We start from the raw sequence: 17,600 nt of genomic DNA, 5'->3' as shown, positions 1-17,600 counted from the left end.
AAGGTATGAGAGTGTAGAAAGTATTGTTGAATTATATACTATGTCAAAGGCTGTACTCAGATCAAGCAAAAGAAGAATCAAAGAAAGTTTACAGTGACATGCATGAAGAATAGAGTTATAAAGAGAAAAAAAGAACAACAACCTGATTGGTTGAATGAAAGGACAATATATGAATCGTGAGAAGTGCTATGTTGGGAATAAGCACGTCATTCAATCAATTTGGAGAGGTAAGGGAGGGAAGGGAGAAGAACGACTGCTCAAATGTTAGAGGGTTCAGCAGGACCTAGAGACGGTATTTTAAGAAAAGGAACAACAATAGCGAATGCATGTGAAGACTGAAACTCTGTGTATTAGGACATGGTGTGGCAGGCACGTTATATGGCAGTGAGCTTTGGGAGTGTACCAAACCTATCAGTTGGAAGTGGCTGAAAACAGCCTTTCAAAGGAAATGCTATTGCTACTTCATGGTATGTTTAACCTTTTGCTAATTGAGGCTCTGGCAGTTAAAGGTGTTGGTTTACAGTCTATATTCAAAATATTTAATTTCTGGGTAAGGCCATTGACATAGGAGGATCATCTGGATGAGATGAGGGGTCTATCAGTGATCAAAGCATTACCCAGGCATTGGACCTAAACCTGAGACAGTGATCCTGCTTCGGATTCTAATACTGGTGAATAAGAGAAGAGAGGCAGCAGAGATTGCATATAGTTCTAATGGGCTCCCATTGGAAACAATATTCTACTGTGTATTCATTTGTCCAAAATACAAAAATGTGCTCCGGTGGTTTTACATTGAAGATTGCAATCATGTTAAAATTATGTATTTGTGTATTTATTTATGTATGTACATTTATTTTTAGCATTTGTATAGCACAGAATGTACTACCTTGGTGGTCATTTAGTGTAGAATGACGTAATTGTTGGAAGGTTAAGAAATTTGTTGCTTCTGTCTTTCTATCGTGTTCATTCAAAATCTACGCCAGTATCACAGCTGCCTTTGGAATCTCAAACTGCGCAGTGTGTTTTGGTGAGCCTGAGACTGCCCAGGCTCTTTCTTCTGCTGCCTTACCTGTTACTTGGAGTCTGTCTACCATCACTGCTACTGCTACTGCTTCCAGGAGGAAGTAGTTTAAAACCCCCAACACACGCGGAGCGCGCGGTGTGCGCAGTGTGTTTTGGTGAGCCTGAGACTGCCCAGGCTCTTTCTTCTGCTGCCTTACCTGTTACTTGGAGTCTGTCTACCATCACTGCTACTGCTACTGCTTCCAGGAGGAAGTAGTTTAAAACCCCCAACACACGCGGAGCGCGCGGTGTGCGCAGTGTGTTTTGGTGTTCTGGTGTGGAGGTGAGGGTGAGGGGCAGGTAGCTCCTTATCGATGGAGGAAACTTTGTCCAGCCACCGTGGGGAAGCTTACATCAACCGTCTGCCCTCCCCCCCCAACATTAGACTACAGCGGCGGCGCAGGAATTCCGTGGCAGCTCTCAGCCACACTGAAGTATTGGCCACATCTCGTGTAAGTACCAAACTAACTCTTTTTAATGACACTGACACTGCCACGAAACCTGCAAAAGACATCCATGCGTGCCCCACTGGAATTTACTCAGATGCAGGCTTACTTTCGATTCAGTTGAGTCAGCCGTGTTTTAAGAACCACACGGCGAAGAAAAACGCCCTCCAGCCTCTAACTTCATCACTGGTCTCCAAGCCCTCATCTGCAGACATGCTTTCGTGTGCCCACCCTCACCCAAAGCATTGTTCATCGCCTGGTACCCTGCCCACCCCTCTCCCTTGCTCTCCACTACGCAATTCTGTGGAGGGTACCAAAGACCCCTCATTGCGAGTGTCGCTACCGTGTCCAGAGAAAGAGGGGGGGTGTGAGAGGAAGGAGGCCGGCGGTTACGAAGACTGCTCCATGGTCGAGAACACGGCAGAAAACCCAGGACCGCCCTATCACACTTACTTTGGCCCATGTGGCTTGATTCAGGGGGCTGTAGGGGCTGTCGGGGTCGCTCCCGATGGGTGCGGCCCTGTGGCCGGATCTGTGGACGAGGATGGGGTTGCTCCCCGTTGCTGTTCGCCTGCCTCTGCCCCTACCTCTGCTCTGGAGGTGTCCGCGTTTGACTCGGCGGCGGGCGCTGAGGGGGGGACGGAGTCTGGAGTGGAGTCCCGTGTGTTCGCACCTGTGTCGGACATGCGTGACATGGAGCGGGAAGCTGTGTCCACTCCTAGTGCTCCTTGTACTAGTCTGAATATACCTTACTCACCACCCCCTATATTGCATCATGCCGGAAACCTTCCTACAGCTTCTTTGCCTAAACTAATGGTAGTAGCTTGGCGTGCCCATACAATGAAAAACTGTGGAAGTACTGACAAAATCAAGGGCAGACTAGACCTAAATCGGTCAGTGACTTTTGAATCACGCATGTGCCCCTCACACTGTGCGCCCTTTAAAGCAGCTTCGAAAGCTTGTGATCAAACTGACTTAGAGCTTAGCAATGCTGAGAAAACCTCTGAAATAGAAGAAGATGTATTTCGTCCCCTGGCCACGCCACTACACCCCTTAAGCACACCACATGAAGGACACGCCTCCCCGGCACCCATGAACAACAGGAGAGACTCACTTGAAGTGGTAAATAAAATCCTACAGGGAATTTCACAAATAAATCGAGACCGCAATCTCGCAACTAGAAGAGTCAGCCCTCCAGCAGGTCGAGAAAAACAGTGGACACCCTCAGTGCCCACTAATGATGCACAATTAGGGGTAGACAGGACCACCCTATACCAAAACCCGACGCTCACTTTGAGTAACACACCGCCTCACCAAGAAAAATCTGTGTGTCCGGCTTCACCCAGCCTATCTTGCTCTCAAGCACGGGCCCCTCAAAGGTACGACATTTTGCAAACGCGACCAATTAACTCTAGAAGTGTAAAACACACCAGTACACAAAATGGCGTGGCAAGCGATTCTTCCCCTTCCAGTTCGTCCTCGTCTGAGACCCGCTCTTCTGATTCTTCACTCATAGAACGTGACTATCCAAAAGTCAGAAGATCTAAAGCTTACCCACACAAAAAAGATCGCTGCTCAAACGTTAGGCTCGACGCGACCTGCATAAAAGATCTTCAATCAGTATTAATGTCCTCCACTGGAATTTCGATTGCCCTCTTTCTAAAGCTTTATGAGCAATTAAATGATAATGTGAAGGACCTGTCAACGTTAGTGGCGCTTATGAACTCGAAACTAATTAACATCGAAAAAGATTTGAACACTGAAATAAGGGAAAACGAGACTGTTAAAGCCAAAACAACCGCAGCCCTGCAAACTCTAATAGATCATAAAGAAAACAACAAACTGGACAGAAAACTCCTGGCTGAGATCGCCAAAGAAGCATTGAGCGCGCTCAAACATCAACAGGTCTTACATCAGGACACGAACCAACAAGCGAGACTGGAGCCCCAAGGCCACCTTAAAAATTGCAATGGGCAATTGCCCATTGACCCCCCTGTCTCCATACCTGCCAGCAACCTTTATAAGGATACTGGAGCTCGGAGGCCGCAAATTACTATAGAAGCCCTCTGAATCACAAAGTTCTCTGGCGAGCCAACAGAAGTTCTAAAAACAACAGCACCCAACGCTGACTGTTTAGTCCCAAACAAACCGACCAGTTCCACAGGGAGTTTGATCGACTCAGCACCTGCAATCTGGTGTAATCAGGGCCCAACACCTGATATCACAACATTTTTGCTGGAGGCCCCTGCCCTCGGTCAAAAAAAATCGACCGACGACGTACTCAAACAAATAAACTTTGCCAGTGTCTTGGAAAGTAGCAAGAGCTCATTCAACCCTGCGACGCTGGACCCACAAACACCCTCGACATCAGCATCTACATCGGACACGGGTGTCCCTTGTATGTCCGGAGTATCTTCAATTCCACAAACAGACGAGCCAAAAAGTCAAATATTTGACATATTTAAAGGAACCACATCTCAGAAATCAGGCCCAAGGGCCTCCAAATCAGGACAGACAAAAAAAACAAAAAAACAAAAAACTAAAAACCAGAGACTTGGAAATAACTCAAGAAAATTTCTCCGGAACCTAAAAACTGTCAACGTCACTGTTAACAATACACTCACAGATGAACGAGGCCCTGTACCGAAAAAAAATCTTCCCATTGACAGTGCAACTGTAAAGAGTAAGATCCCGATATTGCCTTCTGAACCTGCAGACGAAACTTCTATTGACCTCACTAATCTCTCTGTGTATGAAGACCTGGATTCCGAGGTATTAGTTGATGACACGGGAGTAGACATCCAGGCAGTTGTTCCTGAATTACAAAAAAAAACAAACGATGCATATGATCTGGAAATCACCCAACTACCAACTGGAGCCTCAAGAATATGTTCTTTACCTGAAATGTCCACTGTACAGGAGATGCAAAAGGTCGTCCCTGTGAGTCCTACTTTCAAAACTTTGGAGGACAGACGAAAAGCCCTTGTGCATTTGCAGCCAACTTTTAAACCGATGACGAAAAGGGCTCTAGATCTGGAAGAGGGCCTAAGAAATTATGGCGCACCAAAAGGAGAAATCCATGATGGGCCGGATCCTAACAAAGAGAATAAAATCAGATCAAGACCGGCCCGACATGAGACCAAGGACTTAGCTCATGGCTTATACCTAAATGAATGGCGTCAAATAAACAGGATGGACAAAGGACGCAGCGAAAAATGCTTATCACTTCACAAAGCCCGGTTGGAACGCATTGAACATAGCGACAATCTCATCTTAAATCGAACAAACGTTCTATGCCTATTCCAGCACGTGCCATCTCTAAGAACGATTCGTTCCGACAACATTAGACCGTAGAATTTAAGAACGAGGATCAAAATGATAAAGTCATCCTCCACTTTAGATCCAGAATTGTCCTGAATATTGTCACGGATGCTGCATCTGCACTTATGTCCATGGGCTACGACATTTCAGAAGTGTCTGAAAATGCCAAAACGGATTACTCGACAGAAACGCAAAAATTTAAACCGGACAATGCACATCAAGAACTGTCTTCTGTAAATAGAGACTCCGAAATCACTTCGTACCACAACTTAGAAATACTTAGTGAGAGTGAACTACACCTTGGACCTGATAACAAGAAAATGCAATCATCCTGTAGTTTCACTGGGAATGATTTAGGAAAACTCCCAAAAGACGACAACATCAAGATCACTATCAAAGGTACCGGTGCCACTGAACAAAGTTGTGGTGACCCAAAAACCCTTAAAAACTCAAGCACTAATCAAAAAGACTGGTCCTGGCTGGCGGAAGCACTATGCAGACCCTCAAGAAGATAATGCCATGTGGTAGAGGAGCAACTGGAGTTCAGGATTGGATCCTGGAACACCAGGGGCTTCTCCCATCTCCTTGAAGATCCCTGGTCGGATGAGCTTGATGTGGTCTGCCTCCAGGAAACATGGCCTGTCCGACCGTGGACACTTATGAAGTGGCATTTAATCCGGCCTCCAAAAAAACCAGAGGAAGACCCATGGCAGGCCTGCTGACACTAGTCAAAAAAAGTTCTGGATGCCGTATTATAAACACTGCAAATCTGTCGCCATTTATTCAAGTAACAACAATAGCTTCGGCAGGTCCTAAACCGGACAATATAATTAATTTCCATCTACTGAATCTATACTGGAACCACACTCAGGCCGGCACAATTCCGTTCATAGATCAAGTCTCATCAATAATTGACGATCTAATGATCAAAAATGAGTCACATAACATAATCATATGCGGAGACTTGAATATCAACTGTATAGACATAAGACGGAAAAACAATGAAGTTCTTAATGCATCGAACAACCTGGCCGTAAAATGGATGGTAGAAATGGAAGCCAGAGATCTTGAAATGCTTAACGGAAATACTGCCGGTGACATACCTGCCGAACCAACATGGAGACGACTCACACAAAAATCTATCTTGGATTACTTTTTCGTCTCAGAAAAGATCCAACAATCAACTTTGTCATTTGTAGTAAAGCAGATGACTCAAAGTGATCACGAGATGATAATTCTAACTTTGCGAGTTGCGAAACAACCACTTAATAAATGCTGGAACCACCGGATCTTGGTAGAGCCTAACCGTGTGAGGCTCTCACTCCACCCTGATGAAGTCGCCAAAATCTCAGAAACATTTATCAAGACCGACCTTGGAGTGGAATATGTCCACCTTCTCAAACTGTTTGTGGAAAAAAAACACGGATCGAGAAACCCTGGATTTGCAAACAAACATAAATTCGACGTAGAGGTTATGAGGAGAAAGAGAGAACTTCGTGCAACTATCAGACACATAAAACTCAGAGACCCCACAACTTTTTTGCAAGGAAAACATGCTGCAAAACAGAACTACAAAAACTGGATTCGTTCTCACAAGGCTCTAATGCTCCAAAACGATGCTAAACTGATGCTGCAAAAGATGAGAAATAAAAACTCATCTGAATTTTGGAGCCTAATTAACAATGAAGGCGCTCCCCAAAGAGCACTGACGACAAACATAGTTTCAGCAGCAGGGTGGACCTCACATTTTGAAAATCTGTACAGCAAAAAAGGGAAATGGTTGTCCCCGATGACACCAAATCTAACAAAATGGGACCTCACTTTTCCCAAAGCGGATCTACTTCAAATCATTAAGAATGTTAGCGCTTCAAGGGCTCCAGGGCCGGACGGCCTCACTAACTTTACTATAAAGCAAAGTCCAGAGCAATGGGCAGAGTTCTGTGAAGAACTATTCACCCGAATCAGCAGAAGATGTGCAACTCCAAATTCTTGGAAATCTGCAATAATAGTTCCCATCTTCAAAAAAGGAAATCGCCTTGAGCCCAAAAACTACCGACCAATAGTGCCTTCTGGACGTATTAGGCAAAGTGTATGCAACAATGCTCCAACAGAAACTGTCACAATGGATTGCAGATAGCAATCATTTTGACGTACGACAGACGGGCTTTGTAAAAGGGGTCGGCTGCGGCCTAAACCTTTTGCTAATAAATTTGCTGAAGATGGAAGCAATCAGATCTGGCAAAAAGGTCTACCTAGCCCTGATAGACTTTTCCCATGCTTTCGATTCCATCGACCGAGAACTTCTGTGGACCAAGATGACAAACTGGGGCTGTCCGGAGAGCTTATTAGCCGCCATTAAAGAAATCCACACTGCAACAACCATTAGAGTGCGCCTTGACCAACGTGGAACGCTTACAGAGGAAATTAATACCTTTTGTGGAGTTAAACAGGGCTGCCCCCTGGCGGCAATCATATTTAATTTGTTCCTCTCGGATATCGGCATTGCAATTGATGAGCCTCGATCCTTTTCCCCTAAAATACACGGCTCTGCCCTGAGCTGGATGTTGTACGCTGACGACCTAATCCTGCTAGATACTACTCCAATCGGCCTTCAGCGCAAAATGTATGCAGTAGAATGCTACGCGGATAACAACGGTTTGTATATCAATAATACAAAAAGTGAAATTCTGACGCTGCAAAACCTGCAATTGGGCCGCCACCGGAAAAGCAATACATTTTGTTGGCATTTAGGAAAAGAAAAACTAATCACGGTAGAAAGCACAAGATATCTCGGCATGCAAGTTAATACAAACTTAAATGACAGCCCCTGGGTGGAGATTGCGAAAACAAAATGCCGAAATTTTGCTTCCCAAGCCATGATCCTAAATAAAAGATATGGGAAGTTCTCGCTCAAGCCAGTGATATCCTTCTACCAACAGAAGGTTGTCCCAGCTCTCATATACGGAGCCGAAAATGCCTTTGGGTGTCCAGTGGAACTCTGGTCAACCCTAGAACACATCTTCTGGGTGAAAACCTTACATCTACCAAACAGCACTTCAGCAGTGTGCTTACGATATGAGCTAGGCTTGATATCCATTGAGGCTCGTATTGCGTGGAACGCCCTGGCTCTATTTAGGAAAATCACGCTGCCTAACGCCGCTCCACAATATAAAATATTGAGCAATCCTGGAAACGCGAACCCAGACGGGCTGTTAGCCATATGGTCAAAAAAATGTGAAGAGCTTCTGACCATGTACGAGACCAATATCAAAACGCTGCAGGACAATCCACTGATGGTAAAGAAAAAGATCTGGGAATTAGACTGGATTCAAACCAGCACAGACCGAAGGACTTCGAAAACAATGAGAGATGCCCCTATTGAAGCAAGAGCGCTCAACAAACTGCAAAATTATGTGGTCTTATTCCCAGACAACAGGAGGAGGGCCACCTTCATGAGATTTCGCCTAAATCTGTTTAGAACAAAAGAACGAACAAAGAATTGGGCTGGAAAGGACAAGTCAGACATAGTATGCAGGTTCTGTAAAGCCTGCATTGAAACACTCAAACATCTTGTCCTATTCTGCCCGTTCTATAGATCCCTAAGAACTAAACACTTAGGCCAAATGTTAAATGAATACTCACTGAGGAGTGCTGAAGAATGGTGGCACTTGATGTTTACGGGCTCCAATACAAAACTGACAAGGGTGCTGACCTTATTTCTGCATGAGATTGAAAGGAGCCTTGAGTTATCTGATGCCGCAGTACAGGGACTTCAGGGTAGTGCTTAACATTGTGTAAACCTTCTGATGAAGTACATTGGGCCCTCCCCGACAAGACTCCTCTAGTACCAAAGGCTTGACCCCTGTCAAAAGGCTGGAATCTTATCTCATGCTTAAATGTTCTGCCTTGTTTTGTCTTGTCTTGCTTTGTATTGGCTACTGGGTTCTGACAAACTGGATGTATTTTAAAGGTTTGTATAAACCAATAAAATAAATAAAAAAAAAAAGAAAAAAAAAAAAAAAGAAATTTGTTTTGATGGGAGAGCCAGGTTTTGAGGGATTATCAGAGATATTCACTTTAGGGGAATGTTGTTTAAAATGCTAGCGCCCAAAATGCTGAACATTAGAAGGGGCAGAACTTTTTAAAGCGAGCAAAGGTGAAAGCAGCAGGTGCTGATGGCAGTATTTATCTGGGAGTTTGGGGAGGGATCTGCATTGATGCAAAACCTTAGGGTTTTCTCTGTCGAGGGCAAGGTCCAATGGTGGTGGTGAGACTGAGTGAAGCCAGAGACATGATCAGTAGTTCTTGATAAGAATCTCTGTTTTATTTCATTTATTTGTTTATTTATAAAGTGCCAAAAGCCCATGGGTGTCAGGAGTTGAGACCATAGACAAGGACATACCTTCAATGACAGGACAAGACAGTTACCATGGAAAGTTGGCGGAAGATGCGATGGAATTACCTGAATGTATAGATTTTCAAAGCTTTCTTAAACGTTTTCAGATTATCATCACCTGTGAGAGTAGTGGGCATGAGGTTCCAGAGTTTAGCTGCTTTAACAGCGAAAGATTCTCCTAGCCCCTTTTCACTCTTATATCTTGGGCCTATGATCTGTTTTTTTCTGCTGAACGCAGTACTCTGGTGGGATGGTATTGTGGTATCAAAGTTTTTAGGTAGGGTGCGGCCATTCCATATACACATTTGTGAGCAATAGATCCTACTTTCAAATGGATTCTTTCTTGGATGGATTACCAGTGTAGGTTCCTCCTGTGATGAGCGATGTGTTCACATTGTGTAAGTTTGTTCACAATACAGACAGCAATGTTTTGTATCATCTGGCACTTCCCCACATTGTTACTTGAGGCAACAATCAGCAGAGAATTGCAGTAGTCCAATTTGGACAACACCGTGGCTTGGGCGATTTTTGCAGCATTGTCCTTAGACTTAAGAGATCGTGCATTGCTTCATTAGATTCTTGCTTCCCTGTCAGGCAGGAACGAGCGAAACCATTGCACTGCTTTGTCCGATCATTGACCTGAGTGGGCCAACATTTCTTAAAGAATGTTGTAGTCCACCAAGTCAAAAGCTGGGGACAAATCCAGAAGAGTCAGGATGCCTACTTTACCTTCCTCTATAATTTGCAGTATATGTGACTGGAGGTCTATGAGGACAGTCTTGGTGCTGTAGTTCGGCCTGAAGCCTGACTGTTTGAAGTGTAAGATGTTTTCTACTTCGATGAAAGGTTGATATTGTTTGTATGCTGCTTTGTCCAATACTTTTAGAAGGACGTTGCAGTTAGTGATGGGTCTGAGATTGGTTGGGTCTTTGGGATCCAGATTGGGATTTTTTATATAGGGGTATTTCTACAGTCTTTATGTCCTTGGGAACCTTTCCTTCCCTAAAGGAGCCATTGACAAACCTAGTGAGGAAGGGTGAGAATATTTCCTGATGATTCAATATGATTTTAGAAGGGATAATGTTCTCAGAACATGCTGTGGGTCTCATTGGTTTGAGTATATTTTCCATATCACATGTCTCTATTTTGGTGAATGAGAAAATGGGGCGGGCTGGGTTTAAGCTTGTTGGTCCTTATGATAATTGGGATTGCCTAAAGTAGCCTTGAACTGTAATTTGTCTTTGATTTTCATCTGCAACCTGATGGTTTTCTCTTCAATTGCGTCCTGTACTATTATGGTGTCTTAGGTGGTAGGTGCAAAAGGTTTTTAGTATTTCAAACAGTTTTCTAGAGCTGTTTGTAGCTTGTTCATTTTCTAAGTTGTAGAAATTTCTCTTCCTCTCTGTCACTTTGCTTGTATATGTTTTGTCGGCTTGTTTCCAAGCATCCTTGTTTATTTTGGATACATGTTTAATCCAAATCAATTGTAATTTAAGTTTTTCTCTTTTTTCAGAGCAACTAGTTCATGATTGAACCAATTTTGAGGATCAGGGTTTTCTCGCACCAATCTGTTTTTTAGGGGTGCTACCCTGTAAACCAATACAGTAATTGATATTCTTGGAAAAGGTGTTCCACTGAGTCGTCATCTGATGTTTCCCTCCCTAATTACCTCCACATTTCTCTTCGTGAATACCGTCCTACTCGAGCCCTTCGCTCCTCCACCTCCAACTCCCTAATGGTCAGTCGCTTCTCCAAGCAATGAGTTGGTGGTAAATCTCTTTATTTCAGCTGGGGCCTGCCTCTGGAACAGCCTCCCTGCCATTCTGAAACTTGAGGAGAACCATCTCCGGTTCCGGAAGCACCTCAAGACCTTCCTCTTTGCTTCTGCCTTCTCTCTTCCTCTACCCTGCTGATTTCCAATCTGACACTGCACTGGTCATCTGGCTACCATCTGATCTTGGGCCCAGGTCCCTGACCGCCCAGTTGCACACCCGCACTGCCTCCTGGCAACCCTTGCACTTGGGTCTGTATCTGTAACCCTACAGTCCCCCTATTTGGACTTTGGACACCTGCTGGCTGCACTGACCCTTGCACCTGCCACCCGTTGTCTGCACTTCTTGTTATTGTGTGATCACTTGTACAGAACTTCCCCCTTGCCCTTTCCTCTCACACTTTTCCCCTCCCCTGTCCCCTGCACTTGAGCGATCTCAATGTCACTTGGCCCTGAACGATCATTGTCTATGTCCTCCCTCAGTCCTCCTCCCTGGGCAGAAGGAAGCCAAAAAACTAGAGAACAACTGCTCCTAGCAAAGCATGAGCATGCCTGGGAGAGTTTAGCAGTTTTATCCATATTGGAGATGGCTGAGATTTGTTGGACCCTGGGTATAACAAACAAGCTGTAAAGGAATGTGCAACTGCTCCTACCATGGCAGCATGTGCGGTAAGCAGAGCACAGCAGTTCAGACTAATGTGGAGGGTCGTGGGCATAAGGACCCTGGATAAAAGAAAAGAAATAAGAAGCCAGAAACCACTCTAAAGCTCCTTCCAGTGAGCCAGCATTCCTGGTATGCAGACAATAGCAGTTAAGACAGTTTGTACTAAGAGAATGAGGAATGCCTGTTGGGCCTCCAACACCTGTTCACTGGCAGTTTGTTTCACTAGTTGATTAGGTTGAGTGACATTCCACAGAATAGAAACAATTGTGGGTACGCTAAATAGGAACCCTTAGTTTTTATGAATTTATTTGCCTTTGTATAATGTTTGTCAGGAGTGGAAAGTGCAAGAGGTTACTCACCGAGATGCTCTGCACACAGGTCCTGTTCTATTTTGGAACCTGTCTATTTTGACCAACTTGTGACCATCTCCTTTAAGTTTCTATCAGCTTTTTTTCGGACTTTCTGGTTGAATTATGTTGGTCCTCTGACTGCATGTTGCACTGTTGTTCTGATCCGAAATGACTTCACTCCTCTGAGTTATTAAAGAGTGTCCCTGGCTTTTCGCTAAATAGGTACTAGTGAGAGTGCCTGATATTTGTTTGATGTTACTTTTTTTCTGCCAGAATTGCCTGTATTGGCTGAATTTACCCTGACTTTGTTTACTATTGCATCCTTTGATCACCATTTTTTTTCAAAGGCCAGACATTGTGCAGTCTTCATTTGGCTTTTCAGATACAAGCTTGTCTCTAATTCTGATGAAAGAGTTATTTTCTGAACCATGATGTGTATTAAACACAATGGGCCTCATTACGAGTTGAGCGGTAGCCGTGCCCGTATTACGGGCACGGCTACTGCCGAACTCCCTACTGGCACCGGCACCCACAAATGGTCTATTACCGGCCCATTACGAGTTGAATGGGTCGGTAATTGCCCATTAACGGGTACTGGTGTTGGCAGGCTCCCGATCCCCATTCTGCCGCATGGGGAGAATGGGTGTGAGGAGCATGGTTGCACTGGCGCCATTGATAACAGTGCCGGTGCAATCACGAGAACTCGTAATGTGGCGTACAGTAACAACGGTGCTGGTAACACTAACGGCGCCGTTGTCACTGTACCGCCACATTCGTAATGAGGCCCAATATATTTTCATAGGAAACTTTGAAATCATTGTAACTCTGAATTTATGAATACCGTATAGGATTACATATTTTTAAAATATCTATCTATTGACTGTTAATGGCAGTATGTCTTTTACTTGCAATTAAAAACTGTACAATATTAGCAGTCTCGGACAGCGTGGCAACAATGACTATTTATACTGTATAGTGGTCATCAGTTTGTTATAGACTTGGTTATTTGAGTGTAGATATTCACTTTTTATGGATTAGATTTTTCTTTTGGGCTTTTTTGGGTGCCTGAATGATGGTAGTTTGTAACTCTAGGCCAAACAGGCATTTTTTCTATCATTATTAGGACTTTGCCTGTGAGTGTGTCACTGGGGTCCTGAGGGCTTCGACCCAAGTCTGTGTGGAGATAATACTGTTAGTTGGCCTATTTGAAGTTACCCCTGCTAACGAGAGGACTTTTATAACTTGGATTCCTTATTTAAATATAGATTGTACAGATTGCATAGTTTGTATTGCACTTGATCAGGTTACTGGAGGTTGATAGGCCCAGAGCCCACACAAATTGTAATGTTTATAGTTACCTCTATTGCATTGTGCATACTGCATTAAGAGAGATAACCTTGGCTACTAATTGCTCGTAAAGCCTGGAGTTCTCAAACATAAAACTAGTATTCTGCACTGTTGAGGATTGCAGGCACAGATATGTGCTTGTATTTCTGTTCATTGATCAACACACATGCTTTTACATGACTAATTCAGAAAGTTGACACTGAGAAAAGTATTTTTCACTGATTGATTATTTATTATGAGCTTAAACACAAGTGTTTCAAAGCGCGACCATGCATGGGAGGGGAAGACATAGGGAAGACAAGACAAATGATCTTACTAGGATGGTACATTCAGATTATGCAGATGAAAATAAAAGGAAGAGTGCATGGGGGGTAGGGGCAGCAATAGAGACAAGTGTGCCCAGTCCTGTCAGAACATGGGTAAAGCACAGAGAGATAACACTCTCATGGGTCATAACCGAAGTGCAGTAGTGATATGGCAAGTGCAAAGCGTGGGGGCAAGTGCAGGAGACTGGTGAGGAAAGCTTGGGACCTGTGAGGCTCTGAAGGTACACCAAGGCAGCCAATCAGTGAAACTGAGCAGAAGTAGAGGAGAGAGGGCGAGAGCGCATAAAGAGATGGTTAGAAGTGGAGCTGGAGAGAGAAGGAGGAGGCGAAGAGGAAAGTCTTGAGGAGTTTTCAGAATTTACAGAGATCCAGCTCAAGACGGAGAGAGGCATGGAGGCTGTCGAGAGGGAGGCACCTGCAGAGGATAAAGATGTCCATGCAAGTCTCTGCTTGTAGAAACAGCCCACCCGCAGAGAGTTGGAGGAAGACGATCAGAGGGCTTGGGAAGGTGATCATTTAGGAAGAAAGCGTTGCAGATAGAGTGGGCCCTAGCCGCAGAAAGCCTTGTGGACAATGCAAAGGGTCTTGAACTTGATCCTTGCAGCAACAGGGAGCCAGTGAAGGGATTTCAGCACCAGAGAGATGCGGTCCCTGGGCTTGAGGCCAAGGATAAGTCTTGCGGTTCTGTCCTGGATGAGTTGAAGAGGACAGAGGGTAGAAGAGGGCAGGTTAAGAAAGAGGTTGTTGCAGTAGTACAGCCAAGAAAGCACTTGTGAGCCTCTGGGGGAAGGTGAGAAAAGGTAGAATACCTTTGAAAAGGTGCAGTTGGTAGTGGGACTTTTTAGAGATGACCGTGATGTGAGATGAGAAGGAGAGAGTGGAGTTGAAGGTGACCACCAGGTTTTTTGCCTCAGTGGTAGGTCGAGGTGCAGGGCCAAGGGAAGCCTGACAGAGAGAAAGAGGGAAAGCGGGAGCAGGGGTCCCGATGAAGACAATCTTTGTCTTACTGGCATTGAGGCAGAGGTTGTTTGCAGCACACCACGACCACATTGCAGACAGACAGTCAGGTATGGGTGAGGAAGAGGAAAAGGCAGAGGGTAGCCTGAAGGAGAGCTGTGCGTCATCCGCATAACACTGACAGTTGCATGTGAAGGTTGCTATCATACTGGCCAGGTAGGCCATGTAGCCATTGAAACACCAGGGGGATAGGTGAGATCTCTGGGGGACACCACAAGTAGAGAGAGTGATAGGCGAGAGGGAAGACCCCAATTCCACCTCGGATGGGCGGTCGGAGAGAAAGGAGGTTAGCCACGCTATGGCCAGATCAGTGATGCACAGGGTATGACGAAGACGGGCGATCAGGGTGTTGTGGTTCACTGTATCAAAGGCAGAGGAGAGGTTGAGTAGAATGAGGATAGAGGGAGAGTTAAAATCAAGATTTGAGAGCAGAACTTCATGGGTGTTCATAAGAGCAGTTTCCATGCCTCTGGATGCTCTAAAGCCAGACTGGTGGTCTTGGAAGCAGCCAATAGATTCAATCTGGAGGGTAAGCTAGGAAATAGCCAGCTTTTCCAGAAGTTTCCCCAGGAAAGGAGTGATAAAGATTGTGTGATAGATTGCTGGAATGGCAGGGTCAGCTGAAGGATTTTTGAGGAGAGGGTGCACAAGCAAGTGCTTAAGAGCAGTGGGGAAAACTCCAGTGGTGAATGAGACCTTACAGAGGTCTGCCCAGGCTGGGATAAGAGAGTCAATGTTGTCTTTGATGGGTTTGGAGGGACAGGGGTCCACCTGTTTGGGTGAGGCTTTCATGGACTGGATTTGTCTAGTGACCTCCTCAGGTGTGACAGGGGAGAGAGAAGAGAGAAGAAGGGGAGGGGGTGGAGGTGGCCAAGTGTGGTACAAACAATGTTGGTGCATGAGGAGGTGTTGAAGAGAGAGAGGATATGATATTGTGTATTTTTTAGGTGAAGTGCGCAGCTAGGGACAAGCAAAGTGTCTGGGTGGTTGGAATGGAGGAGGAGGCTACGGTAGGGTTTACTAGTTCCTTGCCGACTTTGAAAAGTGTTGCTGTGTTATTGAATGCTGCAGAGATGCAGGCTTCAATAAAGGTTCTTTTCTTGGAGCGGATGCAGAGTCTATACTGCCTTTGTCGGAGGCGGCAAGCCAGTTTATCAGAGGGTGCGCCCGAGGAATCCCATTTGTGTTCGGCTGCCCTGCACTTGTGTTTAAGAGAATATCAAGAGTATTGCAAATGGAGAAGTTAAGGTTAGGGAGGGCTGGGTCAGAGTGAGAGTCAGCCGCAGGAGCGGGAGGAGCAAAGGAGATAGAGGCAAAGGCAGCTATTGACACTCTTTTCATAGGTCGGATGACCTTGTAGATGAGAGTCAGTTTCAGGCTTACCGATGCAAGAGGAGAAGAGTGCTTCAAGTGAGAAGAGACGAGAGAGTGATCAGTCCAGGAGAGAGAACTAGTGAGAGGGATAGATAGAGGAATGGCCGTTGGGATGCGATCAACCAAGGTGTGGCCCATGCTGTGCGTTGGGCCAGAGGGTAAACTGGAAAGAGAGAGGGAGTCACAAAGGTTACAGAAAGGTCTTGAGGAATCAGGTGAGTCGAGATGGATGTTGACATCACCCAGTAAGAGGAGTTGAGAAGAGGAGGAAAGGAGAGAAGAGGCCAGGTCAGCCCATTCCGAAAGGAAGAGGGAGGGCTGACCAGATGGCCAATAGAAGGCGACCAGCAGGAGTGAAGAGCTAGGGGAGAGGTAGAGCCTGCAGACCAGGCACTCAAAGGACGAGTAGGCCTGAGTGGGAATGACACTCCCACAGGGATCTGTCAGGGAAGATCAATGCTACTCCCACACATGGTCTGTTTAGTCTAGGCAGACAGGGTATCTTGTAGCCTCCTGGGAGAGGTGTGTCAAAACCTGTGACAGAGCTATCCTTGAACCAGGTTTCAGTAAGGGCAAGAACATCAATATCCAAGAGTTCAAGGAAGTTACAAATGTCAGAGGAGTGTTTGACTGCTGAGCGAGTGTTAAGCGTGGCAATGTGGAGCAGAATGCCATCAGTGAAAGACTTACGGGGGTATCAGGGCACAGTGGTTGCCCCATAAGTGCCGTGAGTGTTTGAGGGACAGATATAGAAGGGAGCCGAGGTGCCAAGGCCGGCAAGGGTGCCGGGACTGTCATGGTTCAGATGGGAGCCAGTGTGGGAGAACTGCAGGGGACAAGGGAGCCCCAGGAACAGTGTTAGTGTGTGGCAGGTTCACAAAAGATGATGAGGCTGATTACGTTGTCAATGTGGGAGGTGACAGCAAGGAGGACGTGACAAGGGTAATAAGGTGGTTAGGAGGCAACAAGGGAGCTAAGGTGGGCACAGCTGGCAAGCGAGCCAGGGATGCTGAAGGAGCTGGTGCAGAAGGAGGGGGGAGGTTGATAAGGTGGGGGAGGAGCCTATCAAGGAGTAGAAGGTTGGATTAATGACCTTTTACCATGATGGTACCATTGCAGTAGACATTGATGATGACTCTGGAGGTGGAGAAGAGGGCTAGAAGGACCTCTCAGCAGGAGAATTTGGCCCACACTTATTTGATTGCTGATGGGGTGATCACATAGCCCAAGTGCTCCAGCATACGGTCCCCAGCGTCCAGGTGCATGATGAGGGGTTGGGAAATGGGGGCACAATGCCCAACCAGGCCCGACAGGAACAGATAGAAGCCTTGGAGTGGGGTCTTTGGAGACGGGTCGACTTCACCAGTTGGCTCGCTTGATTGGGCCTAAGAGTAGCAAAGGGCCCAATCACAGTGCGGTGTCCAGGAAGAAAAGACAAGTCCTCCTGGGCCAGCTCAAGGCGGCAGCCAGCACATAATTTGTGCACGACTATTAAATGAAGCTATTTCTCCATTTTAAATCATGCT

The 17,600-nt window shown here is 45.7% G+C and overlaps 1 protein-coding gene across 2 annotated transcripts in view; it reads right to left on the bottom strand.

Annotated features, from left to right (window-relative positions):
* The window catches only part of NLGN4X (neuroligin 4 X-linked), a 958,019-nt gene that overhangs the window by 386,842 nt on the left and 553,577 nt on the right, over positions 1-17,600 (bottom strand). The window lies entirely within an intron of this gene.

This window comes from Ambystoma mexicanum, chromosome 7q (assembly GCF_040938575.1).
Source record: "Ambystoma mexicanum isolate Mex_15411 chromosome 7q, UKY_AmexF1_1, whole genome shotgun sequence".
Classification (NCBI taxonomy): Eukaryota; Metazoa; Chordata; class Amphibia; order Caudata; family Ambystomatidae; genus Ambystoma; species Ambystoma mexicanum.
The sequence above is the reverse complement of the archived record's forward strand: the minus strand, read 5'-3'. Positions and strand labels throughout refer to the sequence as shown.